Source organism: Myodes glareolus, chromosome 4, assembly GCF_982192425.1.
Source record: "Myodes glareolus chromosome 4, mMyoGla1.1, whole genome shotgun sequence".
Taxonomy (NCBI): Eukaryota; Metazoa; Chordata; class Mammalia; order Rodentia; family Cricetidae; genus Myodes; species Myodes glareolus.
The window spans coordinates 100748509-100758794 of NC_142029.1; positions in this window are offsets into that span (position 1 = coordinate 100748509).

A 10286-nucleotide genomic window follows, 5' to 3' on the forward strand; every position below is an offset into this window, starting at 1 on the left:
AGTTATGGGAACAACAGTTTGGGGCAGTTTCCTGCCTGTCTTCATCTGTTGCTGAACAGCAGGTCTCGGTGGCCTGCCAGCCACGGTGGGGGACAGAATTACAGTGCTCAGCTTTGATGGTAGGGGTTGTTTCTGGGATCTGATTCCAGCCAGGAGGTGATTGAAGACTGACCTGCAAATTATGGGAACTGGGTGATTTCTCTTAGCAAGGAGCTCTTGTTACAAAGAGCGACTAAAATCGCCAAGGATTTTGTCGGGCGACACTACCACTTCTCAAGACTGTATGCCACTGTGGTGGGCTCTGCTTGGTGGCCGGTTGGTCTCACCAGCCTGTGGAATAAATGCCGTCAGTCCTCGAGTCTACACTCAGAGCTTGCTTCCCAGCTCTGGTGCTCCACTGGCCACAGAGGACCAAGGCTGCTAGGGGTTGTCATGAGGTGTTATATGGCAGGCAGACCTGGTAAGTTCCCCCAGAGAGGCATTAGGGGAGGTCTTGAAGACAGTGGCTGGGGGCTGGGAGGATGGGAAGCTGAGCGCAGAGTGTGGGGGACGTGGGAGCAACCCTGATGGTTTCCTTTGCTTGTTTTGTGGCGGACATCCATACCACGGCCATTGCAAGCTGTCCATTTTCCAGCTGGAACGGGAAAGGGGCACAGAAGGGTTCTTCAGAAAAGTGCAGAGCATGTCCACTCCAAATGCTAGAGTCCATACCAGGGCTCTGCACACTGCCTGGGAACTGAGCCTAGCCCAATACCATTTTCCCAAGTGGCAGTGTAGTGAGACACAGTCATACCCACTCACCTATTCTGCTTGGGTCTGGCAACAGCCAGATTGTGGAGCTGTGACAGAAACCTTGAGGCCTGCACAGCCTGAAGTATTTACTCTGTGGCTAACTGCAGGATAAGTCTACCGGCTGCCGTTACAGCTGTGGTAAGGCAGATACGTAAAGGAAGGGTTTCGTTTCTAAAGGTTGGTCGTCTTGTACATGTAATCAATTATGTATCTCTCTTCTCTGTTCTTCCTCCTCTCTCTCTTCCTTGCTCTCTCTCTCTTCCTTGCTCTCTCTCTCTCTCTCTCTCTCTCTCTCTCTCTCTCTCTCTCTCTCTCTCTCTCGGCAAGGTCTCATTCAATAGCCTAGGGAGAACTTGAATTTGCCATAATCCTCTTGCCTCGGTTTTCTGAACACTGGGATTACAGGTGAAAATCAACTCTCCTGCCCCAGTTTAACTTTCATAATGGATGTGTTTAAGACATAGCTCACTGCTGTCTATCGCTGAAGATTTAACTATTGCTTCTCAGGGGTCCCTTGCACGCATTCTTGTTTCCCACGGACTCCTCCAATGCCCTGCATGGACCGCTTCTCCCTGCCCTCTTCACCCTCCTAGATCATTTGCTCTGATCTGCTGTTTGCTGCGGTCTCAGAACCGGCAGCAGGGGCTTCTCTGGTTCTATACTCCCCATCCTGAGTGTGTGACACAAAGCAGGTGCTCAGACACTTGACTGGGGGCAGGGAATTGTTGGCCTCCTATTCGGATAAGCCTTTCTATTCACTATTGTGGACACAGTCAGAATCCCCAAGAGGTGGACAGACATTAATATCACCATCTTTGAAGGGAAGGGGTTTGCCCAAGCTATCTTGACTGAGCTGTGATGGAGCTAGGAACCAACCTCTGGTCTAAGAGAATCCAGAACCCTCTATTATGCCCTTCATCTGGTCAGCAGAGTTTCCTGCAGGAGTCGGTGTAGGGTCTGGGAAAGCCCTGAGTGTTCACAGAGGTCTTGGTGGTTGCTCTGAGCTTCTTCTCTGAGAATGACCTGGTGAGAGAGCAGATGTAGGAGAAGAGGAAAGAGATGGCTCCCTTCAGAGGTCTGCTATTTCCTCTGACTACTTTGCTCGAAAGATGGCAAGGGATCCAAGAGAGTGCTTTGCGTACTCCACCCATCCTTCGCGTTTGCAGCTCAGTGGGAAGTTATGATAACAGTTAATTTCCTAAGTCAACCTTAGTGGGTCAATGAGTTTTCAGATTCAATACTGGTGGAGGGAGACTATATACGTCTGCTGTTAGATAAGATCACATCTGAACTATGGACTCAGCAGGGTAGAGCCCCCCAACCCCCAGCGTTGGCCCGCACCGCTCAGTCCTTCAGAGGGCTGAAGAGAACCAAAGATGGAAGAGAGGAATTTGCCCCTTTCCATGACTCACTGCTTAAGCTGACCTGACTGGGTTTTGCTGTTGCTGGTGTCTCACAAAAAGAGCTGAAGTAGAGCCCCGTGCTTTCAGATGTCAGTCTGCCTGGGAGGAGGAGAGGGCACGTAGGTCACAGCAGCTCCTGTCATGGTGGGCATGAAGTCAAGGGCATAGAGTAAGGGGTCAGGGGATGATACAGCCCTGAAGATGCCATCACGTCGGGGTGGGTTCATTCATTAGATCAGAAACTTTATGATGTAATTGTCTCCAGAGATGGCTTCCCAGACACCCCTAGAAGTATGCCTCACAAATTTTCTACTCTTTTCTCAATCCATTCGAGGTGAATATAAGAATTAACCAGTACTAGATGGGGCATCTTCTTTCATCCTTCCCTGCTTCAAGCTGATAGTCACATCACACGCCCTCCTGGGTCTCAGGTCTTGGGTCCAGGCTGAATTTCATCACTGGGTCTTCTGAGACTTCAGCTTGCAGATGACAACTGTGCCAAAGTTCTGTGGACACTCTTCCTTTTCATCTCTTTAGTTATGTGTCTACCTACCTACCTACCTACTTACCTATCATCTATCTATCTATCTATCTATCTATCTATCTATCTACCTACCTATCATCTATCTATCTATCATCTATCTATGTATTATCTATCTATCATCTATCTATCTATCTATCTATCTATCTATCTACCTATCATCTATCTATCTATCTATCATCTATCTATCAATCTATCAATATATCTATCTATCTATCTACCTATCATCTACCTATCAATCATCTATCTATCTATCCAGCTATCATCTATCTATCAATCATCTATCTATCTATCTATCATCTATCTATCTACCATCTATCTATGTATTATCTATCTATCTATCATCTATCTATCTATCTATCTATCTATCATCTATCTACCATCTATCTATGTATTATCTATCTATCTATCATCTATCTATCTATCTATCTATTTATCTATCTACCTACCTATCATCTATCTATCTATCATCTATCTATGTATTATCTATCTATCATCTATCTATCTATCTATCTATCTATCTATCTACCTATCATCTATCAATCTATCTATCTATCTATCATCTATCTATCAATCTATCAATATATCTATCTATCTATCTATCTATCTATCTATCATCTACCTATCAATCATCTATCTATCTATCCAGCTATCATCTATCTATCTATCATCTATCTATCTATCTATCTATCTATCTATCTATCTATCTATCATCTATCTATCTATCTATTTATCTATCTACCTACCTATCATCTATCTATCTATCTATCTATCTACCTACCTACCTACCTATTTACCTATCTATCATCTACCTATCAATCATCTATCTATCTACCCAGCTATCATCTATCTATCAATCATCTATCTATCTATCTATCTATCTGGTTCTATTTCTGTGAAGATACTAGACCAATAAATCAGTGTTTTAAAAAAATATTTTTTATAAAATTGGCATCTCCGGCTTTTCTCAGAAAACTAGAGGAGTTGGCAGATCAGGGTCTGCTTTCTGGAAAAGCAGCTGGGAAGCAGAGGACCCCAACAAGCATAGAGTTCTGCCACCGCACACAGTAACCAAAGGCTGCCCTGTGCTTGGGTGCCAGCGGTTCCTAGGTCTGGCCTAAAGGTGAGAGATTCAGGACAAACCAATGGTCCCTAGCCCGGACCTCACGAGTCAGAACGGTTCCATTGTTGGTGTCAAAGTAAGGGGGCTGGGCTGGTGGGGAGGAGATGGGACAGCCCTCTTTGCTCCTCAGTCATCCCAAATGACTGGTCTTTTACCTCGCCTCATTTATCTCATTCACTGAATCCCATGTAGACGATGATAAATTCTGTCACCCAGAAAATGACAAATCAAAGTGTCTCAGCTTTGAGGAGGCTCCAGGCCTGTGCATGGGGTTGCCTGAGGGAAGATGGATTTCCCCAGTGATTAAAAAGTATCTTTCTTTAGGAGGTGAGATCCAAAAGTCGTGTTTCAGAAGTCAGATCTTCAGATCCTGTCAAGAACCAAAAAAGAGAAAATCATAATGCAAACAGTAGAGAGGCTGGAGTGAGGGGGGAGGGATAAGAGAACCACAGCAAAGCCTTACAAGAGGTCTCTTGTCCTTCTTGCAGCTCCACCCCCACAGCCCTGCCAAGGCCTGGGCCCCTCTTCTGCTAAGCTCCTCCGGACTGTGACAGTTTCAGACCCTTTGGTGACTGAGGGCCAAGAATCCCCTCGAGAGGACACAAAGAGGATAGCTTTGGTGGGAGGCTTGGAGGTGTGGAGCAGGGTGGAGAGCTGGACCGGGGATGAACAGAATGGGAGGCTGGGAGGAGGGCAAGAAGGTATTTGGAGCCCAGAAGACAGGCTGTTGTCCAGACTGAGTGGGAGGTCGGACCAGGAGCTCACTGGGGCTTCTGTAGAGTGCCTTGGACTGATAGAGCGAATCCCTCAGCTCTCAGCTACAAGTAAGTACTTGTAGATAGGTTATAGACCTGAAATGCCACTAAGTCCCCCACTCCCTGGGAGAGCCGGGACACAGGTATAAACCAGTATTCTGAGTTCTCAGAGACTGCAACCATGATGCAGGTTGGCTACCCCAAAATCCATTTCCAGGTGAAGGGGGCTGGTGGTGGTTCAGGGCCTCACCCCAGCAGGCTGAGCACTCTACCGCTGAGCTACCCCAGCCTCCAAGTTCACCTTTTCAAAGGCTGAGTGGTAAAGGTGATTCTGACGGTATCTGTGCACACAGGCGGAGATTTCTGGCACGCTTTTCTAGTTTTCAAAATCGTCTTGCTCATACCTATTTCCACAACGATTTTTTAACCAGATTATAACCACCGCCTTCTCCATGGATCTTTGGTTTTATTTACTGTGGTTTCGGCTACCCATAGTCAACTGTGGTCTGAAAATCCCAGAAATGAGCGATTTGTAAGTTATAGATAACTCTCCTTGCAGCCTCTTACTATAATAGTTCTAGTTTATATGTAATTATGGCTATTCTCACAGTGTGCCTTATTTACAAATTAAAATATAATAGATGTATATTCACGACAGCCAAGATGTGGAGTCAGCCTAGATGTGTGCCAGCAGACAAATGGTAAAGAAAATGTAGCCTGTGTGTGTCTGGGATTTTATTCAGATGTAAAGAATGAAATGTCATTTGCTGGAAAACGGACGCAATTCAAGATAATTACGTTAAGTAAAACAAGCCAGACTTAAATGGGGCTCGGAACTGAAGTAAGCTAGTGCGAGACCAGAGGATTATGGAACGGAATCTGGGAACTACGAACACATCTGAAGAATGCACCCTAGGGCCCTGTGGGCTCTGGCTGGAAGGCAGATTCTGACTTGGTGGTTGAAGGAGGGTGTGAGGTTCTGAGGAATGGGTGGGGGGGGGCAGTAACCATGCAGCCAGCTTGCTGCAGTGGGGAGGGAGGACTTGAATTAGCATAACAGGCACCATGGTGAGGCTGGGAGTGAGTGATGAAGTCCTGAAGAGGGGTTAGGTCCTTACTGGAGTAAGAGCACCATGTCACAAAGTAGGCTCTGGCGGTTGCCTTCCTTTTGTGTGTGCGCTCATGGACTTTCACCTTCTTGCATGTTGTAAGAACCTCAGAGATGCCAACCATTCTGTGGTCTTTTCCTACAGCCACAGAAAGGGGCTAAGACAGAGGACCCATGCACGGGGTTGGCTTCTGCGCTCCTACCCTTTTGGGGTTCATTGATTTCAGATCTGGTTGCAGAACCACGTGGAATAAATCACGAAGTGAGCGTTAGTAATTTCATGAAAATAGTTCGACTCAGAGTCTGGTGTGTGGGCAAAGCTTCTCAAACGTTTCGTGTTTGTCAGGTTTATTGAGCAAAAGTCATACGGCGTTGAACACCACTTTGAAAGCACAGTGAGGGTCTGCAGTTCGGAGGCTGTGTGCCTGCTTTTCACACGTGAAGCCCTGGTTGGGCCCCAGGTCTAGATCATTAAACTGTCTGTCCACTTTCTTTTTTCCAGTGTTGGGGATTAGACCTCACTGCCTCTCACAGGCTGAATTCCACGAAGCCGTACCCCCAAGTCCTGGCTCAGTGAGTTCTGACAATATTTAGTCACGTGAGAGCCACAAGCCAAGAGCTGGAGTATTTCCTGCGGTCTACGTATTTCCTCATCTCTTTTCTGTCAGTATCCTCTCCACACCACTGCGTCCCGGGAAGTCACGGATCGGATTTCTGTTCTTAAGAAGGGTGGCATTCCCTTGAACACCACATCAATGTTAAAATCGAGTCTGCCTTCTTCTTACCATAATGCTTTTGGGAGTTATTTGTGTTGTTCTTTTTTTATCGCCAAGAAGTGGTGTAGGACCTCCACAAAGAGCGCCGCTAGTGTGGCTCAGCGCAGATAATGCAGCCACCGTCTGTGCGTGTAGGACTTTGTGTGGACGCTGTTTTCGTTTCTCGGGAGTAAATACCCATGGGACTTGGTTAACAAAATGCCACCAGTATAGTGAAATGATGTCAGGTGCTTTGAGAAATGTCCAGAGAGTTGATACTAGTTTGGACTGATTTACTTTTATCCACTGGACATAATTGCAAAGTTTTCAACTTCCCATTCATGGTTAGGTTGATGCTGCCCACTAAATATATGTGTATTTGAATGTACCAATATTACTTGTGGTGGTTTGAATATTAATGTCTCACATAGGCTCATATGTTTGAATGTTTAGTCATCAGAGAGAGGTACTATGTGAGAAGGATTAGGAGGTATAGACTTGCTGGGATAGGTGTGGCCTTTGGAGTAGATGTGTCCTTGTTGGAGAAAGTATGTCATTAGGGATGACTTTGAGGTTTCTAAAACACAAGCTAAGTCCAGTGTGGCTCTCTCTTCCTGATGTCTGAGGATCCAAATGTAGAATTCTCAACTGCTTCTCCAGCACCATGTTTGCTTGTGTGTCATGGCTTCTGAAACTGTAAGCTAGCCCCAATTAGATGCTTTCTTTTATCAGAGTTGCTATGGTTATGATGTCTCTCTTCACAGCAATACATCACTGATTAACACAATGATCTTACTTGAAATGAGACCTTTTGAAGACACAATATGTCAGAGCCATCTTGGATTAGGGTGGGCCCAACTCTGTCCTTAGAAGAGAAGTAGAGACCCACTGTGGGGAAGGTCTTGTGGAAAGTGGGGGTAAAGATTTAATTATGTCTGCCACCCAGAAGGTGAAGGATTTCTGGTTGCCGTAGAAACTGGGAGATGCAAGAATATCTACAAGGAGCATGGTCTGCCCAGGCCCTTTGTGTTAGACTCTCAGCTTCCAGGACTACAAAGGATAAATCTCTGCTGTACTAAACCAATCCATTTGTGAGAATTTGTTATAGTAGTGTTAAGAAACTGACATGGTCTGGAAAAAGACACATTTATCAGATCAGACCCAAATCTTTACACTGATAATTGGCTCTGTAAATATATATTATTGATTTATAGTTGATGATAAATATGGATTTATTATTAATTATAAATACTGGTTATAAATATAGATTGTTGATTTGTAATTGAGTATAAATATAGATTGATGATTAGTTATAAATATTGGTTATAAATATAGATTATTGACATAAGTGTGGATTATTTTTTCTTATTAATTTCAAAATCAAAATCATTACAGTATTGCTTGTCAGTCTTCCAATCATCTTCAGACTTTTAATTATCCACCTTCCTCACTGCCCTGAGAGAGATTTGCATGCTTCTTGTTTTGCTAAATGTAAAAGGAAGAGATGTGGAGAGCTGAGAGCATACAGTAGGTGACAACTAGTGCTCAGCTTTGATGGGAAACCTCACCTGGAAAGGCCGTGGAGTTACTAATTGTAAACGATCAGTTGCTCCTGTCTGTAATTTCTCTCACAAGCCACTTCATTTCTTCCCTAAGAACTGTCGTTCCCTCCCTAACAACAGCCATGGATGCTTTTTCCACTGCTTTTGTTTATCCTGTGTTTATCTCATGAAAATATTCGATCCTTGGGCACAGATATAACTGTGGCTGGTCAGGAAGATGATTTCTGCTTAACTGTATAATTTTGATGACTAGAAATAGTACTAAGGTATCTTTCATTATTCAGACTGATACAGGAAAGTAATAGTTTTCTCAGTCACAAAGACAGCTATTTTTAAACTTCAGAACAAATGCAAAACAGACTAGCTGCCCCTTCAGAGAATACACAGGATGAATTCCCAGATGTTTATTGCTGGTCAGGCTAGAAGCAACTTTGGGAGACATAACCCTCTACAGTAATTGTCTTTTTGCATGTAGTCGCAGCCTCAGTTTATGTTACAGGTTCAAGTTTCAGTCAACTGTTTACTTTCTGTTTGAGAACCCTAACCATTTAGGCTACATGCACGGCCAAGCGTTACTCACTGGCTGGTCAATGTGACCTTCCGAGTCTAAGAGAAACTCTGTGACTTACCTTGTGTCGTAAGAAGGGGTTGGGCCGGGCTGGAGAATTGACTCACTGGTTAAGAGCATTGCCTTCTCTTCCAAAGGTCCTGAGTTCAATTCCCGGCAAACACATGGTAGCTCACAACCATCTGTAATGAGAACTTGTGCCCTCTTCTGGCCTGCAGACATACACACAGACAGAATATTGTATACATAATAAATAAATAAATATTTTTAAAAAGAAGGGGTTGGGCTCTGAAAATGTTACACGTAATTATCCAGGGTTTGGCAGTGAAAGGAACGCAGCTGTGAAGAGCTATGTAGAGGAGAAAGAGAGATTTCCAAAGAGGATTTTTTTTCTCAAGATGAAGTAAAAGAGAAAGCTATCATCAGAAAGTATATATGGTTTCCTTATTTTCCCCCTTAGATAGATAATAAGTTTTCCTAAGCCATTGCCCCATTTGTGGATCTTTTAGCATTCTCTGGTGCTGACTGGAGGCTGGCTCCCCCAGTTAGCTATGGACACATTTATCAGACCAGACCCAAAGTTACACGCTGAGAGCTGGCTCTGGTAAATATCTTATCTGTTATGGTTAGTATTTTTTCAAGTGGACAAAAGCTAGAGTCATTTGAGAAGGGAGAGCCTCAGATGAGAAAACTGTTCCTACCAGACTGACTTGAGGGCAAGTCTGTAGGGCATTTTGTTGGTTGATGAGGTTGGTGATTGACGTGGGTGGGCCAACTTGCTGTGGGCAGTGCCACCCTGGGCAGGTGGTCCTGGATGGCATGAAGAAGCAGGCTGAGCATAGCAGCACTTCAGTTCCGGCCTTTGGGTCTCCGTCTTGAGTTTCTGCCCTGACTTCCCTTCATGATGGACTATGAGCAGAGAAGTGAAAATGCTCTTTCCTTCCCCAGTTGGTTTTGGTCAGTGTTCTATGTGAGCAACAGAGAAGTCATGAAGATGCCATCCTTGGCACAGGGACTCCATTAGGCCAAAGCTCAGTTGAACGTTTCCTCCACCATGGCATGGGAAGTGGTAGCAACTTTGTTCTTTTAATGAGCCGTCACATCTTCCAGGCCCCTAAGGGACACTAGGTTGTGATTAGACTCCACCCTGCAACCTTTCCTGGGGTTTCAAATCCTGTGTCAGGCAATGCTTCCTTATGCAGGGTCCCATCCTGTCCCTTTAACCCAGCAAACTCAGGAGCCCCTTGGCAGTCTCCTGCAGCCCTGCCGATGCCTCCAGGATCTGGAGAGACTTTTTCTTAAAAAGCCTTATATCCTGCCACAGCCCAACCACAGTTGTCTCATGATGAGATTTGGTCCTAAGCTAAGACTGACCGCTCCTTCTGCTCCCGGCTGCAGTGGTTCAAGGAGTTTTGCCATCTTTCTCACTGTGATGACAGAATACGCACAGAGCTACTACACAGAGGGAAGAATTACAGCTTTTGGTTCAAGGTTTCAGGGCCCACAGTGAGGCAGAGCATCATGGCAGTGGGAATGTGGAGAAGGAATCATTCATCTGCTGGTAGACAGGAAGTCGAGTGGGGTAGGAACAGGAAGAGGCCAAATGGACTATCCCCAGAGCAAAAGCCCTCAGTGAACACTTTGTCCAGTGGGCCCTGCCTTCTGCAGAGCTACCTCCT